The following is a 21,686-nucleotide window of genomic DNA, read 5'->3' as shown; positions in this document are numbered from 1 at the left end:
AGAAGGGCTCTCAATGGAATTTAGCCACCTTAGTGACATGTGGTCGGTTATTACTTTAAATTTGTAGCCTTCCAAGTATGGCCTCATCTTACGGATTCCCCAAACGATGGCCAGACACTCCTTTTCGGTGGGTGAATAGTTGGCCTCTGCCTGGTTGAGCTTCCGGCTGGCGTAAGCGATCACTCGCTCGCCCTCTTCTAACTCCTGTGTCAGCACTGCCCCCAGGCCGTAGTTACTCGCGTCCGTCTGCAGGGTGAACGTTTTCATGAAATCCGGGCATGCAAGTATGGGTGCTTCAGTGAGTTTCCGTTTGATGATGTCGAAGGCTTCTTGCTGCTCGGTTCCCCATCTCCAATGCTTGCCTTTCTTTAACAGGCGGTGAGCGGCTGGCTTATAGTGGCGAAATCGGGCACGAAACGGCGGTACCACGAGGCTATTCCTAGGTATTGGCGTACTTCTTTCGCGCTGGTCGGTGGCTTCAGTTCCTGAATAGCGGCAACCTTTTCTGGGTCCGTGTGGATTCCTTTATCGCTGACCACGTGGCCCAGGTACTTGAGTTCTTTCCTAAAGAAATCACACTTCTCTGTATTGATCCTGAGGTTGGCGCGCTGTAGTCGTAACATCACATCTCTTAAATTTCGGATGTGTTCCTCTAAAGTTGTGCCTATGACGATAATATCATCCAGGTACGCAACAGCATGGGGCTCCATTTCTGGCCCAATGACCTGGTCGAGCGCCCTCTGGAACGTTGCGGGTGCCGAGTGCAAACCAAAGGGCATGACACGCCACTGGAACAGGCCGCGTCCGGGTACCGTGAAAGCCGTGTAGGGGCGACTGTTTGATTACAGCGGTATTTGCCAGTAGCCGTTCTTCAGGTCGAGGCTACTTATATATTTCGCTTGTCGTAGTTTGTCCAAGATGTGCTGTATCCTTGGCAGCGGGTATGCGTCGGGAACTGACTTGGCATTGAGCTGCCGGTAGTCCACGCAAAGCCTCCACTTACCGTTTTTTTCTTAGCTAACACGATCGGGGCGCTATGTGGGCTGCAGGATGGCTCGATGCATCCCTTCGCGAGGAGCTCGTCGATCTCGTTGTTAGTTGTGCTCTGCATCGCTGGATTGCGCGGGAAATACCGTTGCTTGATGGGACGGTCGTCAGTTAGGATGATCTTGTGTTCGGCTACCGTCGTCACTCCGCTCATGGCCTCGAACTTTTTGAGTTCTACTGCCAGTAATTCTCGTATGCGATCCGCCTCGCCTTCTATACCACTATGTTCATTACTGGGTGTGTCGCCGTTAATTCCGTTCCTGAAGTCGTACTTGCCGTTCCTCGCACTCGGTGGTGTTATACTCTGAATGGTCTCCGCCGTGGTGTGTGCTGAGCAAGGGGTCTGGTTAGCACGAGGTGTCCTCCTCCACATGATATGGCTGCTCCTAGGCTCCCCAACTTATCTAGGCCAAGTATAATGTCGTCGATTGCCCCGGGCATCACATGTAGGACTGTGTGCAATGACGAATCTCCGACGCGTACCTCTGTCCTTACGGCATCGAAAATCGTAGTGCTGACTCCGTTGGCCATTGTTATTTCGATGGCCACTCTTACCCTCTCCTTGCTTCCAGAACTCACCACGTGATTCGCGAGGGTGGCTGAAACGAAGCTCCTTGAGGCCTCTGTATCGATAACTGCCTCCGACGATACTGCTCCAATCTGAGCTGGGGCATATAGGCGACCGTGTTCCTGGTACATGACTACCGATGATTCGGCGCTGGGTTCAGTGGGCTCACCGCGCCTTGTCCTTGGTGAAGCCCTCCGTCGTTTCCCTGACGTCGACGGCAGCATTCAATCGTGCGTATATCGTTTCGACCGCACTCCCAACAAAACATTTTCCGTGGGTTACGACATCTCCTTGCATAGTGTCCTTCTTGGCCACACCTTCTACATACCCTGCTCGGATCGAAAACCCAAGTTTCTGGTGGTGAGTGGCGTTGTACCCTCGGTGGCTGCTGGTGGGATGATCGTTCCGACTGCGGTGATGAAGCTGTAGTTTTGTCACCAACGACGTGTCTCGCTATTTCGCGACGTGATCCATCTGATGTCCGTCGGTAACCTTCGTGGATACCTTCATATTCCTCGGCGAGAGAGATGAGTTCTCCTAGGGTGTTGAAATCTCTTCGGCGAATGTAGAGTAAATAATCGGGGTGGCTATTGCGGAAAATTCTTTCCAGGCGTTGCTCGTTGCTGTATCCGGCGTGTCTCATCAAGCTTTGTATCCCTAGGACATAATCTTTATATCTTTCGCGGGCGTGCTGCCTTCGTTGCCGTATTTCGTCCTCGAGACGCTCGAAGTACCTGGCTGGTAGAAAGAAGCTTAAAAAGTCGCGCTTGAAGGTCGTCCAGTTGCTCCAGTGTACGTTGTTATTGCGGTACCATTGAATAGCGGTGCCACCTAGCAATTCGGGCATCGTTTTTGGGAGCAAGTCTACGTTTAACGTATAGACATCGGCTAGTTCTTCCAGCCGTTCGACGAAAGCTTGAGGGTCCCGTCCACCTTCATATTTCACTGACCACTTTCTTACCTGGTCGAAGATGGGTGCGAATATAACGGTCGGTGCCTGAGATGCACCGTTGGGTGGTACCGCTACTCCGGATGATGCGCACTGTTGTGGGGGTACTGTGTTCCTGGGAGGGAACGCAAACTGGTTGTGCTCAGCTGGTCTATCGGCGATATTCATGGCTCCGCCTCCGGGATCGGTGTCTTAGACTCATTTTCCTCACTCGTGTTTGCTGTATTTTCCTTCCTATACGCGGCTTCTAAGGATAAAAATTTTGTGTGTATTTCCGAGTCAACATTTGCTTTTGAAGCCATGGCTGCTATGCGCTTCCTGATTTCTTGGGTGGTGCCTGTCTGCTCAATGCCCAGCTCCTGTGTAGTGGATATCAGCTGCTCCTTTGAAATATTGTCTAGCCACGTGGTGTCAATCTGGTCGGCCATTTTTCTGTTAGGTTTCTAGTCAGGAATGTTCCTTCTGACGTTGTACGATTTGCAGGGTACCAGCTCGGGCGCCAATTGTAACGAAGCTTTTCCTTGCCCCGGTGCTTCTTCAGTAACTGCTGGGGTATACTCGCCGTGTCCAAGGTTCGTTTACAATGAATTTGTATTTCGGGGCGCCTTGCAAATCGTTTTCATATAAATTCACTTTATTGGTAAATTCCCTAAACTATAATATAAAATGTATAAAATGTGTATCTACAATTCACTTAATTTCATTGCTTGCTTTATAATTCGTGATGGGCTAGCGGTCCCTCGTGTCCCGTTAGGAACGTTCTGTTAGGGCGCCGTACTGGTCACCGTCTAGGTATGTGTGAATGTGTCTCGGTGACGCCTTGCACCGGCGTGTTCCTATTATGGTTAGTGGCAGTGCTAAGCCTGCTGCGGCCAGCGTCGTATGCCTGCGTATCTCTGCTGCGGCCAACGTCGTATGTACGCGTAGTTCTGCTGCTGCCAACGTCGTGCGTATTCGTGGCTCTGCCAGCGTCGTATTTATGGGTGGCTCTGCTGCCAACGTCGTGTGTATGCGTAACTCTGCTGTGGCCAACGTCGTATATTTGCGTAGCTCTGCTGTGGCCAACGTCGTATGTAAGCGTGACTCTGCTGTGGCCAACGTCGTGTGTATGCGTGACTCTGCCGCCGAGGCTTATGGCGATGGCGCGCGGGCTCGTGACGTTGTGGGCCTTCGCTTAGCGGGGAGCGACCGTAGTTTAAGGCGTTGTAGAGCGGTCAAAACCTGCTTACCCACAATCCTCAACCCACGGCTCTCTCCTATGACGGGAACTGTCTTGCGATGGTCAAAACCGATACGCCTTTCAGATGCCCTTCAATTGCTGCTCAGGTGACAGTCGCAACTTTGCGCCCCGTTAGGTGAGATCCATTAGCCTCGGTACAGTCACGTTGTTGCGTTTCACCTCGACTCACTCCTACTGCGGTTGCCGACGTACTTCTGCCGCGGACGACGTTTGGCTGAGCGCGGGGTCACGATGCTGTGGAGGGCGTTTGCTTGCGAGGGAGCAAGCGTGATCTAAAGCGTTGTAGAGCGGTCAAAACCTGCTTACCCACAATCTTCAGTCCACGACTTTCTCCTATGAAACGCACTGGCTTGCAATGTCCAAAACCGATATGCCTTCCAGAGCGCTCCAATAGTAGCTCCAATCGCAACCACAACCGCGTGCTGACTGACTCCTGTCTTCTCGTGTTGCCGTTTTACTGCTCTTGATGTTGCTAGCATAGTTCGTTGCGTTGCCATGGTTACGGTGTTGCTGTGGCTTGTTGCGGCAACTTGTTGCGCTAGTGATGTTTCTGACACTTGTTTGTGTCCCGTGTTGTGTTGGCAATGTTGCTAATCGTGTTTTTATGATGTTTCAGAGACTTGTTTGTGTCTCGTGTTGTCTGTGGTACTGCTCCTGTGTTATGGGGTGGTGGTTTTGTGTGGGCCAAATTAATGGATTATATTTGGTCCTCACAAATTATGGCATTTTTTTCATTTTTCGTAATTTTCGATATCGAAAAAGTGGGCGTGGTCATAGTCGGATTTCGTTCATTTTTCATACCAAGATAAAGTGAGTTCAAGTAAGCACGTAAACTAAGTTCATTAAAGATAAGTCGATTTTTGCTCAAGTTATCGTGTTAACGGTCATGCGGAAGGACAGACGAACGACTGTGTATAAAACCTGGGCGTGGCATCAACCGATTTCACCCATTTTAACAGAAAATAGTTAACGTCATAAAATCTATGCCCCCACCAAATTTCAAAAGGATTGGTTAATTTTTGTTCGACTTATGGCGTTAAAAGTATCCTAGACAAATTAAATGAAAAAGGGCGGAGCCACGCCCATTTTTAAATTTTCTTTTATTTTTGTATTTTGTTGCACCATATCATTACTGGAGTTGAATTTTGACATAATTTACTTATATACTGTAAAGATATTAAATTTTTTGTTAAAATTTTACTTTAAAAACAATTTTTTTTAAAAGTGGGCGTGGTCCTTCTCCGATTTTGCTAATTTTTATTAAGCGTACATATACTAACAGGAGTAACGTTCCTGCCAAATTTCATCATGATATCTTCAACGACTGCCAAATTACAGCTTGCAAAATTTTAAATTAAAAAAAAAAAAAAAAAAATGTAAGGCGCGATAACCTCCGAAGAGATCTAAGGCCGAGCTTCTCTCTTCCAATTTGCGTCGTGCTCCTCTTGATTTTCCCTACAAATTGGCCGGAGGGGACCTACATGTTTTATGCCGACTCCGAACGGCATCTGCAAGGCAGATGAGTTTTCACTGAGAGCTTTTCATGGCAGAAATACACCCGGAGCGCTTGCCAAACACTGCCGAGGGGCGACCCCGCTTCGAAAAATTTTCTTCTAATTGAAAAACCTTATTTCTAAAATTTTGATGTTGCTTTGCCCGGGAGTTGAACCCAGGGCATACGGTGTGATAGGCGGAGCACGCTACCATCACACCACGGTGGCCGCCAAAATTTTAAATTACCTTCTTTTAAAAGTTGGCGGTGCCACGAACATTGTACAAAATTTTACTAATTTTCTATTCTGCGTCATAAGTTCTTTTATAATCAACTATCGCACTTTTTCGGTTTTTCGAAAGATTCGATATCGAAAAAGTGGGCGTGGTTATAGTCCGATATCGTTCATTTTAAATAGCGATCTGAGATGAGTGCTCAGGAACCTACATACCAAATTTCATCAAGATACCTCAAAATTTACTCAAGTTATCGTGTTAACGGACGGACATGGCTCAATCAAATTTTTTTTCGATCCTGATTATTTTGATATATGGAAGTCTATATCTATCTCGATTCCTTTATATATGTACAACCAACCGTTATCCAATCAAACTTAATATACTCTGTGAGCTCTGCTCAACTGAGTATAAAAAGAAAAACCCAAAATTTGCTGTAATTGCTAGGTTTCCGCACAATGTATTATATTTTCGGAGTAACTATAAAAACTACAAAAAAATGAATTTCACTACAATTAATTTCATCGTTTGTAGTTATAGGAAAAGTACTTTTAGTGCTCCCAAATTGCTGCGTTCTTGGTTTTTTGAGATGCGTTGGCGATATCTCCGAAACATGTGGACCAAAAAAAAAATGTGTTTATTTCGCATGAAAAACTACAAACGATTTAAAACGTATTTCAAAAAGAAGAAACCCAAATTTGCTTAAATTGCTTGGTTTCCGCACAATGTATTATATTTTCGGAGTAACTATAAAAACTACAAAAAAAATGAATTTCACTTCAATCAATTTCACCGTTTATAGTTATAGTTTTATTTTTTTTTTTTAGTTATAGGAAAAGTACTTTTAGTGTTCCAAATTGCTGCGTTCCTGGTTTTTTTGAGATACGTTTGCGATATCTCCGAAGCCTGGTTACCAAAAGAATTTGTTTTTCGTATGTAAAACTACAAACGATTTAAAACGTATTTCAAAAATTAAAAACCCATATTTGCTTAAATTGCTTGGTTTCAGCACAAAGTATTATATTTTCGGAGTAACTAAAAAAACTACAAAAAAATTATTTTCACTACAAACAATGTCATCGTTTTTAGTTATTGGAAAATTACATTTAGTGCTTCCAAATTGCTGCGTTCTTGGTTTTTTTGAGATGCGTTAGTGATATCTCCGAAACCTGTGGACAAAAAAAAAAAAATTTTGTTCGTATGAAAAACTACAAACGATTTAAAACGTATTTCAAAAAGAAAAACCCAAAATTTGCTTAAATTGCTAGGTTTCCGCACAATGTATTATATTTTCGGAGTAACTGTAAAAACTACAAAAAAATTAATTTCACTACAATCAATTTCATCGTTTGTAGTTATAAGAAAAGTACTTTTAGTGCTACCAAATTTCTGCGTTCTTGGTTTTTTGAGATGCGTTAGCGACATCTCCGAAACCTGTGGACTACAAAAAAATAAAATTTATATTTCGTGTGAAAAACTACAAACGATTTAAAACGTATTTCAAACAGAAAAAACCCAAAATTGCTTAAAATGCTTGGTTTCCGCAAAATGTATTTTATTTTCGGAGTAACTATAAAAACTACAAAAAATGAATTTCACTATAATCAATTCCATGGTTTGTAGTTGTAGGAAAGGTACTTTTATTGCTTCCAAATTGCTGCGTTCTTGGTTTTTTGAGATGCGTTAGCGATATCTCGGAAACCTGTGGACCAACAAAAAAATTTTTTTTCTTATGGAAAACTACAAACGTTTTAAACCAAATTTCAAAAAGAAAAAACCCAAATTTGCTTAAATTGCTTGGTTTCCGCACAATGTATTATATTTTGGGAGTAACTATAAAAAGTACAAAAAAATGAATTTCAAAACGATCAATTTCATCGTTTGTAGTTATAGGAAAATTACTTTTAGTGCTTCCAAATTGCTGCGTTCTTGATTTTTTTTAGATGCTTTAGCGATATCTCCGAGACCTGCGGACCAAAAAAAAACGATTTAAAACTTATTTCAAAAAGAAAAAACCCAAATTTGCTTAAATTGCTTGGTTCCGCACAATGTATTATATTTTCGGAGTAGCTATAAAAACTAAAAAAAAATTAATTTCACTACAAAAAAATTTATTTCACTGCAATCAATTTCATCGTTTGTAGTTATAGGAAAAGTACTTTTTGTGCTTCCAAATTGCTGCGTTCTTGATTTTTTTGAGATGCGTTAGCGATATCGCCGAAACCTGTAGAGCAAAAAAAATTTTTTTTTTCGTATGAAAAACTACAAACGATTTAAAACGTATTTCAAAAAGAAAAAAACCAAATTTATTTAAATTGGTTGGTTTCCGCTCAATGTTATGACCAACTCTCAATTAAATTAAAGATTTTGCAGAAGAAATAAAAGTAAATATTGAAATTTGATAACACTTCAATAAATAAAGTAATAGGTATTGGGTTTTCATCTGGACTAAGTGTAGGAGGGTTGGAGGGTAAGTAAGGCAAGTTTGATCAGCCAAGTCTTTTTTTCGGATTATTAGTTTAATGGTTAAAGCTTAAGCTTAATAAAACACCAGGTTATCCCTCCATTGGTGTTAATCCATAACACCAGATTATATATTCAGATGTTTGCTGTCTTTAAATTGCTGTACAGTTGCTCCATCTACACACAGGTAATACACTAAGGCCAGAACCATGTGCGTAGGTTTCTGCGTAATAGAGGTTATTATATATTTAGATGTATTTTGATTTAATGGTTTACTCCAAGTACGATAAAATTTTAGTTTTTTTAATGTTTTTAATTTAATTGTTTTGTCATTTCGATTTCCGCACTATCCGCCATTTTATTCTCTACCGCATGAATCAGTGAGGATAATCATGGTGCATTTGTACTTTTTTGGTACATTTCGCTTCCCGAAAGTACGTTTGTACTACGTTGACATATTTGGTACATTTTTGTAAAATACAGCACTACACTTCAAGTCATTTGCAAAGCAGATCTGAATGTACAAAAAAATTTCAAATTTTTCGAAGAAATATATAGTTAATTTGTTTTGTTGCCGAGCACAACTTGCCATTTGCAATTATGGATCACTTAAATATGCTCATGAAAAATATCATAAATGATTCTAAAATAGTGAGCAAATTTTGCATCAATAGAATTAAAGCACAGAAAATAATAACTCAAATAACAGGGCCAGAAAATTATAAATCCATAATTACATTTTGTCAGAAGAATTATTGCTCTCTAATAATAGATGAAACGACTGATATATGTATATAAAAAAATTTGGCAGTTTCGATTCGAATTTTTGATAAAAAGTGCATTGATAGATTTTAGATTTGGTAATCATTGAAAGACCATTCAATACCACTTGAAATAAAATTAAAGAAAAAAAAAACTTTTTTAAAAATAAGCTTTTATTATTTTGGTTAATAAAATTAACTAAAAAGTAAACAATAAATTGACTCTAAAGAAATATAACACTTTATAAGTTCATTGTAAGCTTAAACGATAATTAGGCTTTTTCGTCTGCGACAAAAAAATTCTATATTGTACATAATTATATATTTTTAACATTAAAACTTTACACCTAAATTATTAAATCTTACAGTTTATATCACAGTCCTAATTGTTCTAATAAAAAACGTGTTAAATTTTGATGGTATAATTAAGAACATTTAGGACCTCATTTTCTTGCTATCGCAATGTAACACGCTTTTATTAGAACAATTAGGACTGTGATATAAACTGTAAGATTTAATAATTTAGGTGTAAAGTTTTAATGTTAAAAATATATAATTATGTACAATATAGAATTTTTTTGTCGCAGACGAAAAAGCGTAATTATCGTTTAAGCTTACAATGAACTTATAAAGTGTTATATTTCTTTAGAGTCAATTTATTGTTTACTTTTTAGTTAATTTTATTAACCAAAATAATAAAAGCTTATTTTTAAAAAAGTTTTTTTTTCTTTAATTTTATTTTTTACTTTTTAGTTCGTTTTATTAACAAGTAATAGAAGCTTGTTCTTAGAAAAGCTTTAAATATAAGTATAGGGGGTGAAACAAAAACACATATTTCAGTTACATCTGCGTATAATGCATATTGCAATTTATTAGTACACATTTTATGCGCAGCAACTTCAGAGGTGTATTTAAAGTTTAAAGCATTGTAAATATAAGTATTGAAGTCATGAGCCTGGGCATTCGCGCAATTTTAGTGATGTAAATTGCATGGCGCCAGCGCCAATGCGGTGCCAGCTCAATGGTAGCTCATTGACGAAATTACTCCAGGAGAATTTTTGACGCTTCTTAGTAGTGAGTGCGTAGTACATTTTACTTGCGCTATTGAGTGAAACGACTTTTGTGTGTCAGGCACGAGTTTGGTGTTATTGGCGCTACTGGCAATGATGACACTGAGCTGTTGACGGTAGCGCTGGTAGTTCAGATTTTGAATTAGAGAAAGAATTGATGACCCGTGTGAATTATTATGGCTTTGGCCGTGTAAATTATTATGGTGTATTTGTATATTTTAGATATAATGCACAATTAATATTTGTGTGTTTGAGCGGCCAAATAATAACATTAGTATTGCTAAAGTGCTGCTTGGTTGATGGAATGTCGCTAATTTCCTAGCGATGATCAGCAGATTGTCAATATTTCTTTCAACGGACGCGCGAAATTGCCACATCTGCTCAAATTTTCCAAGATTTTCCATTCTTGATTTAACTTAAGCTGTTATGCCAATATTTTTCAGCCAGCTTTTTTCAAATAGGTAATTTTTCCAAAAGCAAAATAAATTACAGAAAAGATTACAGAGTTAAACAGCCTTAAAAATTCAGCTATGTTGGTTATACACAGAAATACAACAGAGGGTTGTGTCACCGCTTTTCGCAAGCGTTGAGATTCACCACGCGTGACACGCGTGATTTACCACGTCCAAATATCACAATCCACGGATAGGTACCGGCGGGTTTGTATGGGACTTAGGCTGTTATACCAAAGTAAATACAAATCTTTACCGATAACTGTGTTATCGATTAATTTATCGAATTATAACAAAGTAATATTGCATTGTCATCGGAGTTATACATGTTTGCAAAATTTCAGCTCAATCGGACAACGGGAAGTGTATCAAATTTAACTTGCAAGATTCCATTACAGACAACAAAAGTGAAACTAAATAAAAGCTTATAAAAATGATTGTTTTCACTGCCGACAATTGCTCGGTTATGATGGGAGCTAAAAGCGGAGTGCAAGCAAGGCTGAAGCAAGTTGTTCCAAATTTGCATGTTAATGGATGTGTTTGTCACATTATAAATTTAGCCAATGGCCGCTTGTGATGTGTTTTCCAACAAAATTTATAAATTTTTAAAAGACGTAAACTATCAATTTTGTAACAGCCCCCTTAGTAGGGTAGACTTTCAGAGTTTTCAAGAACATTTCGGTACAGAAATGCAGGTTATACTAAAGTACACTCCCACAAGGTGGCTTTCTAGACAAGCAGTCATACCTCGTGTTCCAATGGTACATGAACCAGATACGGGTAGAGATTTAACATGCAAATGCAACAAAAATGTGATCCATATGTACCATTGTAACACGAGGATAGATAGAGTAGATAGAATTCTTTAGCAATGGGATGCCCTCATGTATTATTTTAATCTTTACGTATTTGAAAATAAAAGCTGTAATCAATACATTAATCTTATATCTGAATTTTTTAAAGCCATATTTATAAAGTATATTTTACATTTCATTCTTATATTTTAAATGAAATAAATAATGTGAATATATTTCGCAGTCTGAAGATATTCGCATACATTTACTTATTAACAATTAAAAAATTTTATGAAAAAAATCTTATTTAGACTCCAGTCATATTTGGATGTTAAATATTGATTCAGACGAAAATCACTTAACCCCAGAAGAAGTTTACTGCGGTGTTAATGTGGATATTATTCTATCAAACAACCTTTTCGAAAAAGATGACGTACACATATTGAAGAGCTGTGCTATACAATTTTGTAGTACTTTATTAAAGAAAGTAAATTTAAATGATAAAACTTTGTTGTGGGCTGCAAAGCTTTCATCGGATAGAATTTTAAGCGGTGAAACAAATAGTATTGTGTGTTTAGTTATGGACTTGTGTCCGATATCTGCATTTGATAAAATAGAGAAAATTAATTCTGAATTTAGAGCTTTAGCAGAGCATGGGAGCCTTAAAAAATTCGAAAATTTAAATATATGCAGCCTTTGGGAAGAATTAAGATCAGTTAAAAATAAGTTACATGCGCAAATATTTTCCAATATTTATAGAATAGTTCAAGGCACATTGTCCATTCCACATTCATCCACAAACGTAGAAGGGATATTTTCTATACAAAATTTAATTAATACTAAGTGTAGAAATAGAATTCAAACAAACACAGTTTCGAATTTAATAAAAACTAAAGACTTCATGAAATCAACTAACAGCAGTTGTCATAATATAGATACGAAAAAAAGCTTTTTGTCAACTGAGGTATTTAAAGAACCCAAAGAAGAAGAGCTGAAGAAATGTTTTTCTATATGTACGTAATTGTACGCTTCAATCGATAAACTTCTTTTATTATTTTTACTGGAAAAGTATTTCTTCATAAATCATATTTCCCTGTTAGTAAATGTAAAGGTAGTATTTTAATTTGTGTTAGAAAGTTTTTGGATAAAGAAGCATAACATAAAAATAAATAAATGTAAGGCGCGATAACCTCCGAAGAGATCTAAGGCCGAGCTCTCTTCCAACTTAGGTCGTGCTCCTCTTGATTTTCCCTACAAATTGGCCGGACGGGACCTACATGTTTTATGCCGACTCCGAACGGCATCTGCGAGGCAGATGAGTTTTCACTGAGAGCTTTTCATGCCAGAAATACACTCGGAGCGTTTGCCAAACACTGCCGAGGGGCGACCCAGCTTAGAAAAAATTTCTTCTAATTGAAAAACCTTATTTCTAAAATTCTGATGTTGCTTTGCCCGGGGTGCGAACCCAGGGCATACGGTGTGGCAGGCGGACCACGCTACCGTCACACCACGATGGCAACCAAAAGCAGAACATAGTTTGGTTCAAATTCACTTCCGCAGACTTTTGGTACATATTTGGTAAATTTTTTTTCCTCGTTTGGTACAAAATGAAAAAATCCATTTATCATCCCTGGCATGAATAGCGTCCTTTTATAGCACGCGGTTGAGTTGTTCGGAAAACGAACTTGACGCGAAGACGTTGCAAAACGAAGGGGATCAGCCAAGTCAAAGATAAATGCATTTGACTAGCATCAATACCACCCTTAAATAGGTATGTACATATGTAATACATATTATGTATGTACACAGAAGCATGTGCCTGTCGATCAGCTGTTGAGCATTGTATCATTGAATATATATGAATGAAAATATGAACCAAAGTACAAATGTACATACATACATAGTTGTTTTTCTTGGCAAATTTACTTTAATTCATTTCGCCCCTCCCATTTATTACTTTTTATCTATGAAAATAGTGTAAAATTCTTACTTTGTACTGACATGTGATAAACAAGTTAGCATATACAATATGACGTCACAGTGCGAATACGCGCCAGAAACGGGTAAAACTCGACTTTTATGTATCAACTGCAACACAGCTGCTGAAAACTTAGTTGCTCGACTGAGCGAACAATTTTTCGACAGAATAACAAGCCAACCTAATAAAATCGCACTGTGTTTTTTTAGCGCACGCAAACAACCGCCGTTTTTTGCCCGAACCGAAATAAGCATGCGTTGCGACAATGTAAAGCATGTGTGCAAACGCCAAACTGAAATGTCACGCAGAACAAAAACTGGAAATCGAGTTAGGTTTTCACGCAGCATTTTCAATTTCGGTTGCTCTCATACAAGTTGTATGTGCATGAGACATTTTTGGCAGAAAATGACTTGCGTGTGTTTATATTAGGTTGGCCTGTAAGATGAGACTTTTCAAATAGCAAATTAAATTTGCCATAAGCTGTGTCAACTCGGCAATTCGGCATATTGGAAAATTATTTGCAAAAATGTATATGAACAATGCATGCAAATTTTTAGATTAGATATATTCCTAATATGTTACTGGACATTTACTGGGCAATATCTGTGCATCTTTATTTGCTTTTTTTAACACCATATTACTACTTAAATAGTTTGGTATTATTTCATAGAAAAAGTGCCGAGTTATGGAAGTAGTTATGCGCGTTATAATGAAAGCCCTCATTATGCATCGAAGTTGGAATTTATAAAATCACAACAATTTTTGTATCTTTGTTTAATGGTGTGTTCATTTTACTTATATTTAAGAATTCATGAGCTTAACACCGGCTTATATTAATTGAATTTCAATTATTATGTTTTCTAAGAGAACCTGAAAAGAAAGAAACATTTACTGGCATATTGCGATGGAACCATTTCGAAAACCGCCAACGTAATCATCATCAGGCAATTTTGTAATGTTATCAAAGGTTTCACCGGGATTCGAACCGTGAATCACATTGTGAAACTGCAGTTGCCTTTAACCACTAGGCTATCCTGCTGGTATTTGTTTTCATTCTTAATTCAGTTTTTCCCATTACTACACTAACAACACAATTGAGACATTTTGTCTCTATATTAATTTGTGTGCCATGTAGATTTGTTTTTGTAAAAATCTTCTTCGTTGCGAATGAGAAGCTTTGTAAACTCGGGCACAGTTTTACATATTTATGTATGTTTGTTTAATGGTGTGTTCAGTTTATACTTATATTTAAGAATTCATGAGCTTAACACCGGCTTTTAATAATTTAATTTCAACTATTATGTTTTCTAAGTGGAACTGAAAATAGAGAAACATTTACTGGCATATTGCAATGGAACCTTTTCGAAAACCGCCAACGTAATCATCATCAGGCAATTCTGTAATGTTATCAAAGGTTTCACCGGGATTCGAACCGTGAATAACATGGTGAAACTGCAGATGCCTTTAACAACTAGGCTATCCTGCTGGTATTTGTTTTCATGCTTAATTCAGTTTTTCTCATTTCTACACTAACAACACAATTGCGAGATTTTGTCTCTATATTAATTTGTGTGCCATGGAGATTTGTTTTTATAAAGTTCTTCTTCGTTGCGAATGAGAAGCTTCGTAAACTCAGGCTCAGTTTTACATATTTATGTATGTTTGTTTAATGGTGTGTTCAGTTTAAACTTATATTTAAGAATTCAAAAGCTTAACACCGGCTTAAATTTTTCTTTTGACGATTTTATCAACTTAAGAAGAAGCATTATGAATATGGTTGCCATACGTCCCCACTTTCGGGGATTTGTCCCCGATTTCGACGATTTGTCCCAGCGTCCCCGCTTATACTCTAAATGTCCCCGCTTTTATGATAGCATTTTAGATATAATTTGAGTTTACGATGATCTATCGAAAGTGGATGAACGACAAAAATCGAATTTTATTCCATTAGCTGTAAGGACGAATTTGGCACAATTAAGAAAAGATGGAAAGGGACCATGCTTGTAATTAATTTTTGGCAAAAATCGATATTGTTTATTGTATCGACATTGCAATATCGAAATTCAGAGTTTTAAAATGGTTGGGTTTCAAAACAGATCAAAACATGCAATATAGTGAAATAGAACCATGCCTCTTTTATTCGCTTGAAAAAAAGTGACCATCAATGATTCTTTGTTATATGATCAAATAGTAAATTTCAGAAAATTTTTGGAATCAAAGGCCGATGATAACGAGTTTTTTGCACAAAAATCTGCAAGCGCCAAAATGGCTGCGTTTTGTTCAGCTAATAAAGATTTCGAAGAATATTCGGAAGTTCTCAAAATTCTCAATTTTTCTATTCGATACCATGTCACAATGCGAACTGCGAAAGAATTTCCTCCTTAATGAGCTCGCAATGGACAAAAGAAAGAAATAGTTTGACTGTTGAAAATGTTGGGCACATCCTCCGAGTGAACTTTAATTTTTCAGATTTTACATGTCTCGAATTCCAAAAAATTTCAACACTACCTGAGAATGCTGAACTTTTGAAAAAAATCAGCAATTCCCAGAAATATGTCTGGAAGTGCTGACAGAAAAAGGGCACCAGATTCTGGAAACTAGAAGTAAGAAAAAAGAATGTATAAATAATTATCTGTTACAAACAACATTTTTGTGCGAATTGTTAAATTATTTACAATATTCCCCTACCCTTTATAAATGTTTTTCCAATTGCCTGGGTGCAATTGCCCGTCTTCGACTGCGTTTAGAAGGTTAAACTTGGTCAAACTTTTCACTATTGAAATTTGATTACCTTTTTTGTTGGAAGTGTCCCCGATTAGTTTTCAGGATTTTGTGATTTACTTTTGAACATACATATGTATGTACGTACATATGCTTGTGCGTAAGAATAATTTTCGTTGGAAGTGGTTGGTTGAATAGAAGTTTGTTTTGTTTTTGGACATGTGAATGTACAAACATACATATCGTTAGCTTAATGTGAAAATGTGCTAAGTCACTTTTTTGAAAAATTTTATTTTAATGCAGTTTTAAAACTGAATTCAAAATGCAACGATCACAAAAAAAAAAACTATTTTAATGTTTAGTTTTTACGTGCTGTGGGCAATGATGTGTAAATGTGCTAAGTCGTCAGCTGTTAAAAAAAAAATATGCTAAGTCAACCAGTCAATAATATCAATCTGAATTACTAGTCATTTCTTTGTGCGCGCATTTTATTTACTTATTTAATTCATTCAGTCTAAAAGTACATGCTTTGTTGTTGTTGTTGTATTAACGATAAAGACACTCCCCGAAGGCTTTGGGCCGATGTTGATGGTTTTTTGCCGGATATAGATCCGCTACGTTCCGGTAACAAAGCAGTATTAAGGTACTAGTCCGACCATCTCGGGAACGATTTATATGACCACATTAAACCTTCCAGGCCATCCCAACCTCCCCACCCCCTAGCTCCATAAGGAACTTGGGGCAGCCTCGGCTGTCAACGAAACATGATTCGCCACGGGTAGGTGAGGTTGACAATTGGGTTGGAAAAGCTATATATTGCACTGGCAACCCCTTGAGAGGGTTGCGAACAGAACCCCTTGAAATTGGATTCACCCAATTGAGACATGCCTTTGGTGTTTTATAAATGCTTTGCCCTGACTTTTATCTACTTCAATTTTTACATGTCGATAACTACATGCTTTCATACAGACTAGTTACAAATAGAAAACAATTCAAGCTTAAATTTATAAAATTAATAACACTACTGAATCTATTTTCTATGTATATGTATAATCCTAGTTATAGGTTCATTCATAGCATAATTCGTTTTATGAGGTATTTCGATAAATAACACAGGCCGACGAAATTCAACCATTATTCAGACCCAGAAACCAGACTATATATTTCCGAAGGTTTATGATGCGCTGAATCCAAATCTGGCCTTGCTCTATCAGCTCTGCTTTTTGAGATATCCTAACCTAAATGTGCAAAAAACACCGTTTTTGCCCATATTTGAGGTTATGTAGCCTTCCAGATGTTTTCTATCACCAAAATTAAAGGATGGCATCTTTGAATACAAGCCTTATTCTTTCAAATGCCGTTGAGTTTGCTCAAATATCATTTTCTTTCGCTGAGATATCGCATTTTGAAATTTTCATGTTTCTAAATTTCTTCTTATTTTTCTTAAAATTTTGTCTCACACCATAAGTTTGCTAACTCACCACACCCCTACACTATCTAAAGGGTCCATTACTGATACTTAGCATAGACTTGACTTGACTTGAGAACTGTCACTTACAGTTCTTTAAATGAACATTGCATGTTACTGATTACTCAAAACTTAGCAACACTTAACTTGACTTAGAAGTCTGTTGAATTTTGATTTTCTATGTAAGTTCTAAGTGAAGTTTACATTTTGAGATGCCATTTGTTTGTTTCCGTTTCATTTTGTCATTTTGTCATACAAATTGACATTTATTGATTATGATGCCAGATTGTATGCGCTAAGTGGAGTATAATCGTGGCTAAGTTGCAAAGTTTACGCCAAGTCAAGTCTATGCTAAGTATCAGTAATGGGCCCTTAACCCTCGGGTATCAAGTCACACACAGCCCTAACCCCTAGAAACAATCCCTATCATACGGCAAGCAGGCTAGCCCACATAACCCTGGGGACAGCATTTACTCGCATATTTTTCCTAAAATAAGTCTTATTTATCTAGATTTCTCACACCACAAGTGGGCCAACCAACTTAACTGTTAACCCATCAACATCCGTATCCCCTAACCCCTAGAAACCACTCCTACCAACCCTCAAAATTTCAAAATACGATATCTCAGCGAAAAAAATTATATTTGAGCAAACTCAACGCCACTTGAAAGAATAGGACTTGTATTCAAAGATGCCATCCTTTAATTTTGGCGAAAGAAAACATCTGGAAGGCTACATAACCTCAAATGTGGGCAAAAACGGTGTTTTTTGCACTTTTAGGTTAGGATATCTCGAAAACCAGAGCTGATAGAACAATTTTGAGGCCAGATTTCGAATCATCGCATCAAAATCCTTCGAAAATATATAGTCCGGTCCCTGGGTCTGAGATGCTGTCAGCCTGTGTAATCTATTATGCCGAAGATCACGCAAGGGAATATATGGAATGAACAAATTAGATAAATCAGAGCAATTCGTGCTAAAGTTTATTACATTATAGGCAAGCATGAGTGAGATAAAAGTTCTTCTGTCATGCAAAGCCTGAAGTCCAAGCAATTTGTGCCTGCTTGTATGTGATGGGAGGCCATCTGGTCAATGAAGCATACGTAAAGCAATATTTGATAAAAAAAATTTTGAACTCCCTAAATTTTGTAGGAGTTAGGTTCAAAGAAATGATTCCATATTATTGAGCAATATTCAACAACACTTCTGACCAAGTGCCTTCAACGTCATAGGGTCCTTAAGGTCACTGGTGTTACGTCTACTGAATCCAACAATTGCAACAAATTTTGAAACAATGAAGTCAATGTGACTAGAAAAAGAGAGTTTGGAGTCAAAAATTACACCCAAGTATTTACCCCCTTGACAACGATTAAGAGATTTAGCATTTAGTTTGTTGATAAAGTATGTGGCAGTTTTTTTTTTTTTTGGAATAAGACACAACACAGCATTTGTTTGAATTTACAAATAAATTATTGTTTGCGCACCATCCGCCAAAATAGTCCAGATCAGAACCGTTAGAAATAGTTTGACAAATAAATAGCATTTTTTGTCAAATATATAGTTTTAGTGTTATATTTCAATCATTACATATTGTAACGAATTTTACTTGCAAATCCTCTTATTTGCCCTTTTGCTAAGTTCCTATCACTAAACTGTTGAATAAATAACTCCAATATTGAATAATGGAAAAATGACCTTTATTAAAGTACTTCACAATAACACTTATACTTTGCAACTCGCTGGCTTAATAACCAAACTGATAGCTTAAATGAAACTGACTTTCAAAATAATACTGCTATTGCTCGCTAGATAGCGTCCTAATCGAAAACTGCCCATAGCGCCTCTACCGCTGATGCTTTTATACTCTGTGATTTCCTCGTGACATCTTCTAGGCGCTTCCAGAATTTTACTTAGTTAGTTATAAATTTCTCAGCTACAACTACAGATGTATAATTTGTCATTTGAGTAATACTTGCACAAATCATTGCCCTCTCTTTTGACAACTCAGATAAGATATATGCATGTGTTTGTGCATTGATTCTCCGCTGCTCGTATACGTAAATTATAGTAGACGCAATTATTGATTCATTTATGTAGATACATAATGATTGAATTATTGATGTGAATTCACGTCACTGCTTAGCATCGGCCTAGAGATGGCAGTACCAATTAGTGTTGCTAATATTCGTAACACTGCCCTCCACCTAAGTCTGATTGTCCCGATCAGACAAATCTCTCGATCTAAACGCTGCTGGCATCTCCAAATGAACCACCCTTCTACTTCGTGGTTTCCCAATTGCTTGTATGCGGTAGATGACATCACTGATCCTCTTCACAACTCTGTATGGGCCTTCCCAGCTGCACCGATATTTGGCTGGAACACCTTTCCGCCGGTGAGGGTTGTTTAACAGTACCAAATCTCCCTCCAAGAAACTTTCCGAAATTTTGTTCTCATTGTACCTGCGTTTCATCTTACTACTCATTACTCTTGATCGTTCCCTCGCACTCTGTTGTTTGGCCAATGAACTTCTTCACAGAGCTTGCACTTGACAGATTGACTTTGCATCATCATTATCGTCCGGATGTTTCACAACAGTAGTGCGCGCTGGCTTAAAACCACCCTTGCGTTCTTTCTGAAAAATTCTTTTAGTCGTTTTAGTGCGTCCATTAGGGTTTGTCGATGCCGGTCTTTTTCTCGCAGGTACTTTTAATTTCGCTTTATTTGGCCCATTCGATCCATCAACCTTTTCTTTTGACTTTCGTTGCCTTTGTCGAGTCTTCTCCACCATTACTCGATTACTACTGAACCCTTTCTCGAACTTGAAGTTAAGTGGTATATCCTGGTTCTCATAACGCATCACCCTTCTCTACATATCGATCTTGATGTCATGGTCAACCAAGAAGTCCACTCCCAATATGACTTCTTCAACGACATTTGCCACAACGAATTTGTGTAGAACCGTGACCTTTCCAATCAAGACTTCACATATCACTTCTCCCTGAACTTGGTTATACTCGCCAGTGACCGTACGCAACCTTGCTCCAGGTAACGGTTTTATTCTCCTGTTGACCAAGTCAGATCTGATCAAGGAATGAGATGCGCCCGTATCTACAGTCAGTACACGTTCTTTACCATCCACATTCCCTCTGACGGTAAGACTGCTAGATTTTCTACCAATTTGCAACACAGATATCATAGGGCATTCAATAGCTGGATCTAGCTCTCGATCTCTACCTCTTACTCGCTCTTGCTCATCTCCTCCAGCTTTGCGTTTATGGCCACCCACATTGTTGGAACTATTAGATTGCAATGACGTTCAATGTGACCGGACTTCCCGCATTTGAAGCATTTGATAACTTTTTCACTCCACTTTTGCGATCCTTTCAGCGCCTCCAATATTGCGTCTACCCACTCTCGCCTTTCTACTTCCACACGGCGTGCTTTGGAAACTGGCTTACACAGAAGCGACGTTGTTTCCTGAATTATAGCTTGTGACACCATTTCTGCGAATGTTGGCTTTGGGTTTGCGTATGTAGCTCGCTTTGTTTCGACGTCCCGTATGCCATTTATAAAGCTCTGAATCTTTACCCTTTCAGTGTATTCCACGGGTGCGTCCGCATTCGCTAAATGTGCTAGCCTTTCAATATCCGACGCAAACTCTTGCAATGTTTCACCAGGCCTCTGGAAGCGGTTCAGCAACTCCATTTGTCTCCTATGCTCAGTTCCGTATCGTCTCTCTAGCGCGCCCATTAATGCTTCATAATAGTTCCGTTCGCCCTCTGAAATGGTTTGTAAAATCTCAGCTGCAGGCCCTTTCAACACGACGAACAGTGCAGCAACTTTATCTTCAGCATTCCAGTTGTTCAATGTTGCGGTCTTCTCAAATTGTAGCTTAAAGACCTGGAAAGGAATAGAACCGTCAAAGGATGGTGTTTTTACCTTTGGATTACTCGCTGAAACTGCTGGGCGGTTTAGTTGCAACTCCTGTATACGATCTTTCAAAGCATTTATCTCCGCCTCCATTTTATCTTGTCGTTCATTAAAAGCCTCCAGCTGCGATGAGACTTTTGTTTCCTGTGCCTCCAGCTTCGTTGAGATACGCTCTTCCTGTGCTTCGAGTTGTAATGTTATGCATGCCTCTTGCTCTTTTAATTGTTCTGCAATTTGTGACGCCATGTATGTTTTCTGTTCATCCAATTGTGCTTCAATCTTCGATGTGATGCGTGTCTCCTGCGATTCCAGTTGGGATGACATTTGTGACGACATTTCTGAAATACGCGTTTCTTGTGCTTCGATCTTAGATTTTGTTCGTGTCTCTTGGGATTCTATATTGGATGTTATACGGTTCTCCTGCGATTCCAGTTGGGATGCCACTGTTGATGTTTGTGTAGATATTGCAGCCAAAATCATGTTCAAGTCTGTGCTCGTAACTGTCTGCGATGTTTC

This window comes from Eurosta solidaginis, chromosome 2, assembly GCF_040869045.1.
Source record: "Eurosta solidaginis isolate ZX-2024a chromosome 2, ASM4086904v1, whole genome shotgun sequence".
NCBI lineage: Eukaryota > Metazoa > Arthropoda > Insecta > Diptera > Tephritidae > Eurosta > Eurosta solidaginis.
The sequence above is the reverse complement of the archived record's forward strand: the minus strand, read 5'-3'. Positions refer to the sequence as shown.